The sequence below is a fragment of the Dipodomys spectabilis genome, unplaced genomic scaffold (assembly GCF_019054845.1).
Source record: "Dipodomys spectabilis isolate Male_0828 unplaced genomic scaffold, ASM1905484v1 ptg000108l, whole genome shotgun sequence".
In the NCBI taxonomy this organism is placed as follows: Eukaryota; Metazoa; Chordata; class Mammalia; order Rodentia; family Heteromyidae; genus Dipodomys; species Dipodomys spectabilis.
Genome location: NW_024870785.1, coordinates 15,952,378 through 15,963,110, shown reverse-complemented (window position 1 = coordinate 15,963,110; position 10,733 = coordinate 15,952,378). Strand labels below are relative to the sequence as shown.

At 40.6% G+C, this 10,733-nt stretch overlaps 1 non-coding gene across 1 annotated transcript; it reads right to left on the bottom strand.

The window, feature by feature from the left end:
- Positions 1 to 3,686: 3,686 nt before the first annotated feature.
- On the bottom strand, positions 3,687 to 3,792 carry LOC122114724. The gene has a single exon (XR_006148615.1). It is a non-coding gene; the product is annotated as a U6 spliceosomal RNA (small nuclear RNA).
- Between the last annotated feature and the right edge of the window lie 6,941 nt (positions 3,793 to 10,733).

Genomic DNA, 10,733 nt, shown 5'->3' with positions numbered 1-10,733 from the left:
CTGGCTTTGAACCGCAATCCTCAGATCTCAGCCTCCTGAGTAGCCAGGATTACAGGTGTGAGCCACCAGCGCCCAGCTCAAAGATTTTTCTTTAACACATGTCCATGGAATTATGTCTCTTTGGAGGGGAGAAAGGAAGGGCTGAAAGTTTGTGTAGTCTTTGTAGCAGTTGGAGAAGGATAAAAGCCAAGTGGTTCTATAAACTGGGAAGAAACATCCAGAAGCTTAAGTCCTAGTTTCAGACAGTTGTTCCCACCTCATTCTGTAGAAAGGCCTGGTTCCATTTACTTTGGGTGTTTCTAAGGAGAGTTTGACAATAGGAATTGGTTTAGGAGAATGTCTGTCCTCCTGACTTGGACATATGGGAAACCACAAAACAAATATGAAGCCCAGCAAAGGGAGATGAGAATGTGAGAAGTGTTGGCTGGCAGAGAAATTGAGAGAGATTTTTCCCATGTGTGACTCTTCCTACAGAAACCACTATCGCAAAACTAAGGAATCCTGAGTTCAGCAGCAGAAGGAACTCTTCAGACCAGTATTTCTCAATTCCAGAAGTTTCCCGATATTTAAAGGTGTTAAATGTGGAAATGATGTGCCAGTTCCATCCAATGGATGCTGTAATGGGAGATGGGGAAAGGATTACTCTAGACACATGAGCATTGTCAAGAGAGCTGAGTGAGAATGTGGAGATAGACCTCAGAACTCCCAAGCTTCCTCAGTTCTCCCTTTTTCTGTGGTTTTGTTTCCTTTTTTGGTTATAGGGCTTGAACTCAGGGTCTGGGCATTGTCCCTGAGCCATTTGCTCAGGGCTAGCACCTTATCATCTTGAGCTACAACTCTACTTCCAGTTTTTGAGGGGTTATTTGGAGATAAGAGGCTCGCAGGGACTTTTCTATCTGTGCTGGCTTTGAACTGTGATCCTCAGATCTCAGCCTCCTGAGTAATTAAGATTATAGGTGTGAGCCACTGGCACCCGGCCTGTTCTCTCCTTTCAGTGGGTCACAGAGTACATATGAAGTTTGGGCAGTCTTAGTTTACAGATTGAAGGGTATAATCCCATAGGTAGATTAAATAGACTATAAGGCTGGAGTAAAGATTAGGTACACACAGGCCCTCATCCTGTCTTTGGACAGGATCACTGGTTAACAACAAACACTCAGAACCCTCTGTCTGCCAGTTTCGGCTTACGCACAAACTAAAGAACACACACCAGCAGATTTTCCACTGGTATCAGATTTGTCTATATGCACCATCCAATCAGACTTCGTAGTTCCTCATCCACACTCACATGGGGCTGAGGAGTCCCCACCATAATGATTTGGGGGAAACTAAAAGGCCTGTCAGGATTTTCAGTCTTCAGTGTTCTACCATTGTCTTTGTGACTATCCAAGAGAAGAATGTAAACATGAGCTACATTTGTAGGGTTTGTTGTGTGGTATTTTGGTAGTCCCTATAAGGCTGTTGGAAACATTCCTGTTTGGTGGCATTTTAAGACACACTGATTTTTGTCTCATACTTGATTAATAGGTAATGAAGTTGGAACAAAGTCACAGTTAAGTTTATGGTTGAATTTAGGCTGCATCCCACCTCTCCTCCAAGGTTTTCCTTCAGTGTTTGAGAATTCAAATCAGGCAGGTTCCAGTGCCACTTAACTATAATTGTCTGAATGTTTCTGGGGGTAAAAAGAATTTAATATGTTTTGTTGCACCTCTTTGTCTCAGATTTTATATTTGTTATTCTTTGTTATGCGAAGGTATACAGCCATAGAATATCTAATATATCTTCTATAATATGTCCTATATTGACTTAAAGAATATCTCATTATTTTTCATGCTGGGCAATGTGCCCATTAAGAATGTCTGTACCAAGCAAGCAGGGATTCCTGGTAATTGAAATCTGCAATCTTCTATACATCATGAACCTTGGAATGGAATAGAACATTAGAATGTTCAGTGGGTAGAGATGACTTTAATAAGGGTGTCCATTTGCAGATATGGGTGGCGTTTGAAGAGTTTTGATGTTCTAACCTGTTGACAGAGAATTCAGAGGCTCAGACTCTTGTCCCTCCCCCTTGTTCACAAGCATGTGTCTTTGAGATCATCTTTGCCAAAACCACTTCAGAATGTACCTGAGCCATATCACTGTGTAGCTCTGATGAGTGGACTTGGGGAATAACTGATCAAAAATCAGGAACTTCCTCTCTTCTCTACCAAACATTTTCTGAATACATTTTATGGACATTAGAGTTTTCTTAAACAGCTATAGCTGGCATATTTTGTAGCCATCATATACTATGGTCATCATTTGACACATATATTATGTCTTTGGCTCCTCATAAGGTTGCGAATCCTTGTTATATGTTCTCAGATAAGACATTGAATTCCTCTGTGTCTTAGTTTTTTCATCTATAAAATACAGATGAGATGTCAGGCTGGTTGGAAATCCCCAGGTCAGCTAGGAATACTGTCTGAGGTAATGAACATACAGCTTCACATCTGACTCCATTAAGCAGTTCATATACAGCATTCAGATTGGACAGAACTTATATTATGTAGAATACTACACAAATCCCACTTTCCTCTCTCTCCACCTCAAGCCAAGTCAAGTTAGCCCATACATGGCATTTTAGACAGTCATATGTTTTGGTAGTGAGGTGGTGACCATACTAGCTGCTAAGCCCATGATGACACTCGAGAATGGCTTCATATCAAGATGAAATGGAATTTGATTCTCCAGGCACACAAAGTGCTCAGGCAATTTGAGTCTGGTGTTTAATCCACTATGAATATCCTTTGTTTGAAACCTATGCCATCACCGTTTAGGAAAATTAATATTTATATCAAACATCTCCTATAATGAGAGCTGAACCTTTGCCTACCAAAATTCTAGCTCAGATTTCAGATTTGCATGTTTCCATAGTCAGCTTGCTGAATAATTGATTTTTTCAATTGGAGGAATAAAGTAGATGACTGATTTCAAAGGAGACATAGAATCAAAGCAGACCACTAATTCTTTCCTTTACAAGATAACTTGGTTTAGGAAGGAGGGAAATGAATATTCTGAAATCCAACATGTTTCATAGTCCCTGAATATTACTCATATTGATATAAATTTTGGAAAGTGAGGGTCATAATCTTATCATAAAAGGGTACCATGAATTTGTATTTGAAAGGAAAACACAGCAGATTACTTATATGCTAACTATAATTAGTTAGCTATCTTAATTTTCTATCCATTATCTATCATCTATCTATTATATATCTCTGTGTTTGTGTGTGCATATGTATATTTATCATCCACACCAGGAGCTTCTATGTATATGTATATGTATATGTATGCACATATATTTATAATGCCTCACAGGGGTATACTTATAAACACAGCAAACTCTGGAAAATTTAGGCCTTGGACAGAACTTGCCAGTCTAGGTTCCAAAGACCTGAACTCAGACACCAGTACCCCTTTCCCCCCTGCTTCTATATTCTACACCACAGCCAGCAGAACAAAGGGTACCCAGACTCCAGTATCCCTAGCAGCTGACCCCTGCCCTTCCTCTTTTGCTAAGGCTGTACCAGGAACTGTACCAGGCTGTACAATGGAACTTTCTGGGGGCTGAGGTTATCCACAAAAGCAAACCATACATAAGACCCAACAGTCTAGTTTTCAGCCAGATGACAAGAGGAGCAGAGAAATGGGGAAGATTCACAAATTCCCATGTCATCCAAGCCCAGGGGCCATGCTAATCTTCCCTGTATCATTCTGATTTTAGTATATGTGTGCTGAATTGAAAACTAGATTAGTTCTTTCAGCACAGTTTCTATCATCTATGTAGTGTTTCCTTTATGATTATTCTCAGTGATTTTCCTATCTTACTATCTCTTACCCTTTAATTTTAAGACAGATGTCATCTACTTCAGGAAGTCTTCTCTGACCTGGGTGGGCTAAGAAGTCATTATTTTACATTTAACTTTTTGTTTACCTGTATCTCCACCTTGGGCGCCTTATTATGGAATGACTGGTTTGTGAGTCTGCCTGCTGCACCGAACTCCAGCTCCCTTGGTATCTGATATGAGTCATTTTCTTCTTTGTTTATCATATACAATGTCTTTCACCTTGTAGGTCTTCAATAATTGTCTACTTAAAGTAACAAAAATAATTCTGGGCTTATTGGGCCCTACCATGGCATTGTATGTCCAGGGATATACCTGCTGTGTTGTTGTCAATGGAAAGAATCAACAAGGCCTCTGACACTTGTGACTTCTTCCATACAGAACAAAGACTGGCAGGTACAATGGTGCCCTCACTTGCCTTTCCTGGCCAACTTCCTAAACGTTGTTGAGAGGATGTTATTAGTCTTTTCTCCTCAAGGCCAGTGACAGCTGAGTTCATATACTGAAAGTACCCAATACCCCCACAGCCTATTTCAGTCTATTTTTGTAGTTGGTATATTGTAAAAATGCCTGTCATCATAGTCACTTCTTACTCTGTCTCTCCCACTATCTTGATGCATATTTGATTGTTTTGTTTTGGTTCCAATATTATGGAATGAACTTAGGGTTCAAATTCTTGCTTGTCATTCTACTTACCCATCTACTTTTCTCCCTCCCTTCCCTCCTCCCTTCACTTTCTTCTTGTGCTGGATCACCTGAATTACATATTCACTTCTGAATTTTTGCTGGTTTATTAGAAGAGAATCTCATGGATTTTTTCTGCCTAGAGTTGGCAGAAAACTGTAGTTCTCAGATCTCAGCCTCTTCAGTAGCTAAGATTATGGTGTGAGCCACTAGCACCCAACCTCTGATTCATATTTAAATCACCACATTTTAACACAGCAGCTAACATTTCGGAGGTGTACTGCCTACATATAAATGAATGAATGCATGAATAAATGAATAAGATCTGCTTTCCCTTCAGATCTCACATGATGTCATCAAGGCAGCAATAACATGAAGCTAATGGGATGAGGGTCATTCCATGTGATAAATATAGGCATAGGCCCATCAGAAAGATGAGAGAATTTGCTCATGGTCTCATATGGAATAAAAAACACAAATGGAACTCAAGCCGTGCTCCTAACATTCTGCTCACTCTTTACTTATTGTAAACTGAGTCTGTATGTGGCAGTCACAGAGATGATGGGACCAGCACAGAAAGAGTAATCAAGTAATCATGCTAACAAATAAGAGCCACTGCTTACTTCATTCTTAAGATAAGTGCTCAGTAGATGGGAACCATTTTAAACAAGCTGTGTTTAGCAAACTAATATACCAGAACTTAGCTAATGTTGGTGACATGCAGCTCACACTAGAGGAATTCCAGGCCCAGATATTTATGTAACATATTCATGTTGTCAGGGCTCATAGTCCAGGCATAATTTGAACCCAGGCAGTTTGAGTTAAAAGTCCCTTCACGTAAACACCTAGGCTATATTTTCATCACTGAAAGACCAGATTCTAAGTGGCCAGTTTCCTAGCAGTACTAGGTCAGTACTTTTATGAGCCATGTTGATTGACATTGAGAAAATTATCTTAACACATCTGGGCATCCTGATTTGTAAAATGAAGATATGAATATCTATCTGCCTTTCATAATTATCATGAGGAGTAATAACCCATGAAGAATGTGCCTTGTAAGCTATTAAATATGATTCAAATGAAGGTTATTGCCCAATGGGTGTAGGGAGAAGCAACAAGCACTTACAATAATTTGATTGAAGAAGTGTTTAGACTTGAGCAAGACATGAAGATAAGGCTATTACATTTCCAGGGATAGAATCTGCTTTCCCTGTTTTCTTTTTTTGTTACAAACCTGCTGGGGAAATTACCTAACAAGAAAGGAAACAAAACAAGGTAAAGCAATCTTGTTTAAAATTGTGTCTGGCAATTACAAGGTTGTTTATTATTTTCTGTTTTCAATAATGCACTCTACTGCTTTTAAGAGATTTGCTTTACCATTATTGTCATTTCAGACATCATTTTGACCTCTTTGGAGAGTCTGTGTCTGTAAACTGTTCTTTTCTTGGGGAATAAACAAAACTGGTTAACTGAAAACATGAATGCAAAGCTGCAGAAAGGAATTAGAGAGACACTGACTGTCAGGATCAGAAGTTGGAATTCTGGATTGAGTCAGAGATTTCCTTCTACTCCATCTTAGTCCTGTGATCTTCAATAAAACTAAGATGCTAGTTAAGCCTCCATTTCTTCCCCAGCGAAAATACAGCACTGCTTACTTTGTAAAAGATTATTTATAGCCAAGGCCGATAGTTCATACCTGTAATCCTAACTATTCAGGAGGCTGAGTTCTGGAGGATCATGGTGCATAGCCAGCTTCAGTAGAAAGTCCTGGAGATTTCATAATGGATTAACCAGCAAAAACCTGACTTGGATAGGTGGACCAAATAGTAGAGCATCAGCAAAGCAAACAAGCTTATCAAATTCAAATCTATTATCATTATAACATTGTACTGTATAAATGTGAGTCCTTGCTATTATGGGAAGTTCCCAAGAATAGTTAGTATCTTTGTGAAAATATTTATACTGTAGTTTATATTGTATTTATGCTGCAGGAACTTTCAGATCACCTTGTGTCTGGATAAGCCGATGTATGACAACAGAATAACAACTGGCACTTATTGGCCCATGTCATTAAACCGACATATGCTAGACATTTTATGTGTATTGTCTTTTATTTACAGTTGAGAAGTTCTTTTAAAAATGAAAATAATTTAGGGCAGGTGCCGGTGGCTCACACCTGTAATCTTAGCTACTCAGTAGGCTGAGATCTGAGGATTACAGTTCAAAGCCAGTCTGGTCAGGGACAGTCCATGAGCCTCTTATCTCCAAAAGCGGGGGAGGTGCTGTAATTAGAGCTCAAGTGGTAGAGAGCTAACCTTGAGCAGAAAATCTCAGGAGAACAGCACTGAGGCCCTGAGTTTAAGCCTCAGGACCAGCATGCACCTGCACATGCACATAGACACACACACGCGCATGCACTTGCACACACACACACACACACACACACACACACACACACACACAATTCTAGCAATCTGTAATAAACATACTGAAATAAACCTGTTTTGACATTTTAAAGACAGTGTCTCACTTTGGTCTTGAACTTGTGATTCTCCTCCCTCTTCCTCCTGAGTGCTGGAATACAGGCATGTACTTCTACGCTTGGCATTAAATTTAGATTTTTTTTTAAAGATATAAAACCCGTATAAATAGGGTAAATTAAACCAAATGTCCAGTTACCCAGTTTCATCAGTAATTGCAAATTGAGTTCAAATTCACTATTAATGGACAATTGCAATAAGAAATGATGCAGCTCTCTGTCTAGATCTGGGTGCAGTGATGGCTGAGTGAGGTTCATGAATTGAGCAGCTCAGGAAAAGCAGCTAGTCCTACCTGGGACTCAGGACTTCATGAAGAAAGGTACATTTCTCTGGTCCTTTAGGCTTTGAGAGGATTTTCCCCTGCAGTTTTTGACATCAAGCTTTTTTTTAGTTTCATTAAATCTAATAGAAACCCCCTAAACTAGTAGGTAATAGACACCAGATCCATGAAGACCAAACTAGGGTCCTCCTAAAACATAGCATGTACAGCAAAAGCTTATAGTAAGGATTGCACTTATAAAATCAGAATTTGAGTCCTGCCCTTGCATTTCTGGGAAGTTCCTTTGGGAGACTGTCCAGATTTTCTCTTAACAGAGATTTTTAGTGTCTAGCCTTTTGGAAGTTTCCATCATTTTAGAAAATTCTTCTCATACTTTAGCAAAATCAGTGTTTGTGACACAGAACAGATGGCATGGGATGAAGCTTTATCAGTTGAAGGCACCTATAAACTAAATGTGGAGAAAGATGTAAGGAAGAGCAGAGAAAAAAAACAATGCTAAAAATGTATAGCAGTGTATTGATGCCATTTTCCATCCCCCAAGTGGCACTCCATGGCCAATAGAACAAGACATAGGTTGACAAGGAGAGATAAGAAAGCATCCTTTCAGTCTGGGTCCTACAAGGAAAAATCCTCCTACCATGGCTTAGATGAGGCTACATGAATACAGCAGGGGTGAAAGGTGTTAGGGTTGCTGCCCAGGTCCACACTTCAAACAGCTTCCCTGGTGACCATGTTCCAGATTCTCCTGTGTGTTGTAACACTGGCTGCAGAGAAGAAAAGGGAAGACACCTATTAGGCATTTATTTACTTTTTTTGTGTGTGCTGGTACTGGTGCTTGAACTTGGTGCCTGGGCGCTGTCCCTGAGTTTTTTCACTCAAGCGTTCAACCACTTGAGCCACAGCACCATTTCTGGTTTTCAGACAGTTAATTGGAGATGAGTTAAGCAGACTCTCCTCCCCAGGGTGTCTTTGAACCTGATCCTTAGATCCCAGCCTTCTGAATAACTAAGATTACAGGGCATGAACCACCAGCACCTGGCCCTCCCTGAACAGTTTATTTTAAGCTACCAAATTCCTTTCCCTTTAGTTTTTTTTATTGAGAGTTTTGTTTGTGAGAATCCATGCTGACAAACAAGCCTGTCTTATGAAGCCAAGCAAGACTTGGTCTGGTTACTTAAATCTTTTCACATTATGAATAGAAGATGGTTGGCCAGTCTGGGAGTCAAGTGGAGCTTGGCTGCTTCTCTACTTATAGCTGTGGCTACACCAAGGGAGGAGCTTGTTTTGTGCGTTTGTTTCTATGTGTGGCAAAGGGCTGACATGTGCTAAGAGTTTAGGAGATGATAGTGAAGGAGAGAATGGAAGACTAGATCCCATCCATCCTTGTGTTCTTTCTTCACTCCGGGTCAGCTTAGAAAGGCATTTATGGTTTGTTTGGTGGTGCTGGTCCTGAGGCTAAAACCCAGAGCCTGTGCACAGTCCCTGACCTTTTTGGCTCAAGGCTAGCACTCTGCCACTTCCAGCTTTTTTATGGTTAGTTGGAGATAAGAGTCCCCCATACTTTCCTAACTGGACTGATTTTGAACTGTGATCCTCAGATCTCACTCTCTTGAGTAGCAAGTATTGCAGGCATGAACCACAGGCACCCAGCTGGCATCTATGTTGTGTGTGTGTGTGTGTCTGTGTGTGTGTGTGTCTGTGTGTGTGTCTGTGTCTGTGTGTGTGATTTCTTATTCACTACTTTGATTATATTTCAGCTTAACACCTACTTGTTTCCTATTTCAGATCCTCCTACTCTTCCTTCTCTGGACCCACTCTAACAAGTCAGCCAGGCATCTTCTCTACCTAGATTATATTATCTCTCCCTGTTGTGTCCATCCTTTGAGCCTAAAGAGCATATCAGCATGTTCTCATCAACTGTGGTTTACTTGGTTTGGGACTGGCAGTTTCTTGTATGCAAAGAGTAGGATTGTATCTTTGTATTCCTCATGGAGAATATTGGTGGAGGGGAGAAAGAGTCTGCAGCTAGAACTGATGGATCAAAGTATATATCCTGGTTTTGTCTTGTAATGTATGTATTATCTTGACCAGCATAACCTCTCTAAGCCTCGCTTTCCCCATTTGTCAATTAGGACTAAGTGGTGATTAGCCACTGAGTGGAATAAAATAAGTTTGCCTGTGTGAAAGTGTCTGGCATAAATGAAGCACTGTTATCTGTGGTTCTTATTATTTATCCCTGACAGACTCAACACGAGCTGGGATCTTCATCTGTTTTTAGTTACTGTTTGTTGAGGGACTGAGGAAATGAACCAATAAGAATATTCTGCCTTCCCCCAAGTGGCTCCTGTAATTCCTCTGTAAATGCTGGCATTTGGGACTAGACAGAAAAAAAGTGGATTTTTTTTCTTTTCAGTAGACATTGCCGGGTCCTTACATCCCAAGGAAAAGTAGAGGCATTAAAAAAAAACAAAAAAAAACTTCTTCAATGTTGTTTTTCAGCTTTAACTCATGACTTATATTTCTTGGGCCATAGTTATGTGGAAATAAAAACAGGGTCTCCAGCCAGACATCAATGGCCTCTAATTCTAGCTCATGATTCTGAGACTTAAAGGATCATGAGTTGAAGCCAGCCTGAGCAGAAAAGTCTGTGAGACTCCTTTTCCATTTAACCAAGCAAAATATTGGACTGGAGGCATATTTCAAAATGGTAAAACACCACCTGTGAACAAGAAAGTCAAGAGAGACTCAAGGTCCTGAGTTTAAGCTCCATTACAACACACACACACACACACACACACACACACACACACACACACACACACACACACACACACACACACACACACACACGTCTCCATCTTCTTTGTTTCTGGCACCATCCATTTTGCAAAGAACCTTATGTGGCCCATCTTCTGTGATCTTGCTTTCTCTGTGACTCTCAGGGGTAACTTTTTTGGAAACAATGGATGATAACTTCATCTACAGAACTGGGACATGGTAGGTAGCATAATCTATCACCAGATGCCCACAGGCAGCCAGGAGTGTGCTGGCAATACTGCCTGGAAAAGATGCCACCAGCATCCCACTTAGGGCCCAGCTCTTACTCCTCGGCTACTGGCAGCAAAGCCTTGTGTCTGTCAGGTGTTGCTCATGTTCAAGGGGAGGGCAGCGTGGCTTTTTGTTGTTGTTGTTGTTGCATTTTTTTTTGTACCACTCCTATTACATGAGTCACAAGGCAGGTGGGTGTGGCTTGCCTCTGATGACCAGTTGGGTGACAGAAGTGGCTTCCTGACTTTAAGTCCCAGAAGATGTCCTATGGTAAACAAGTGGGTACTGATG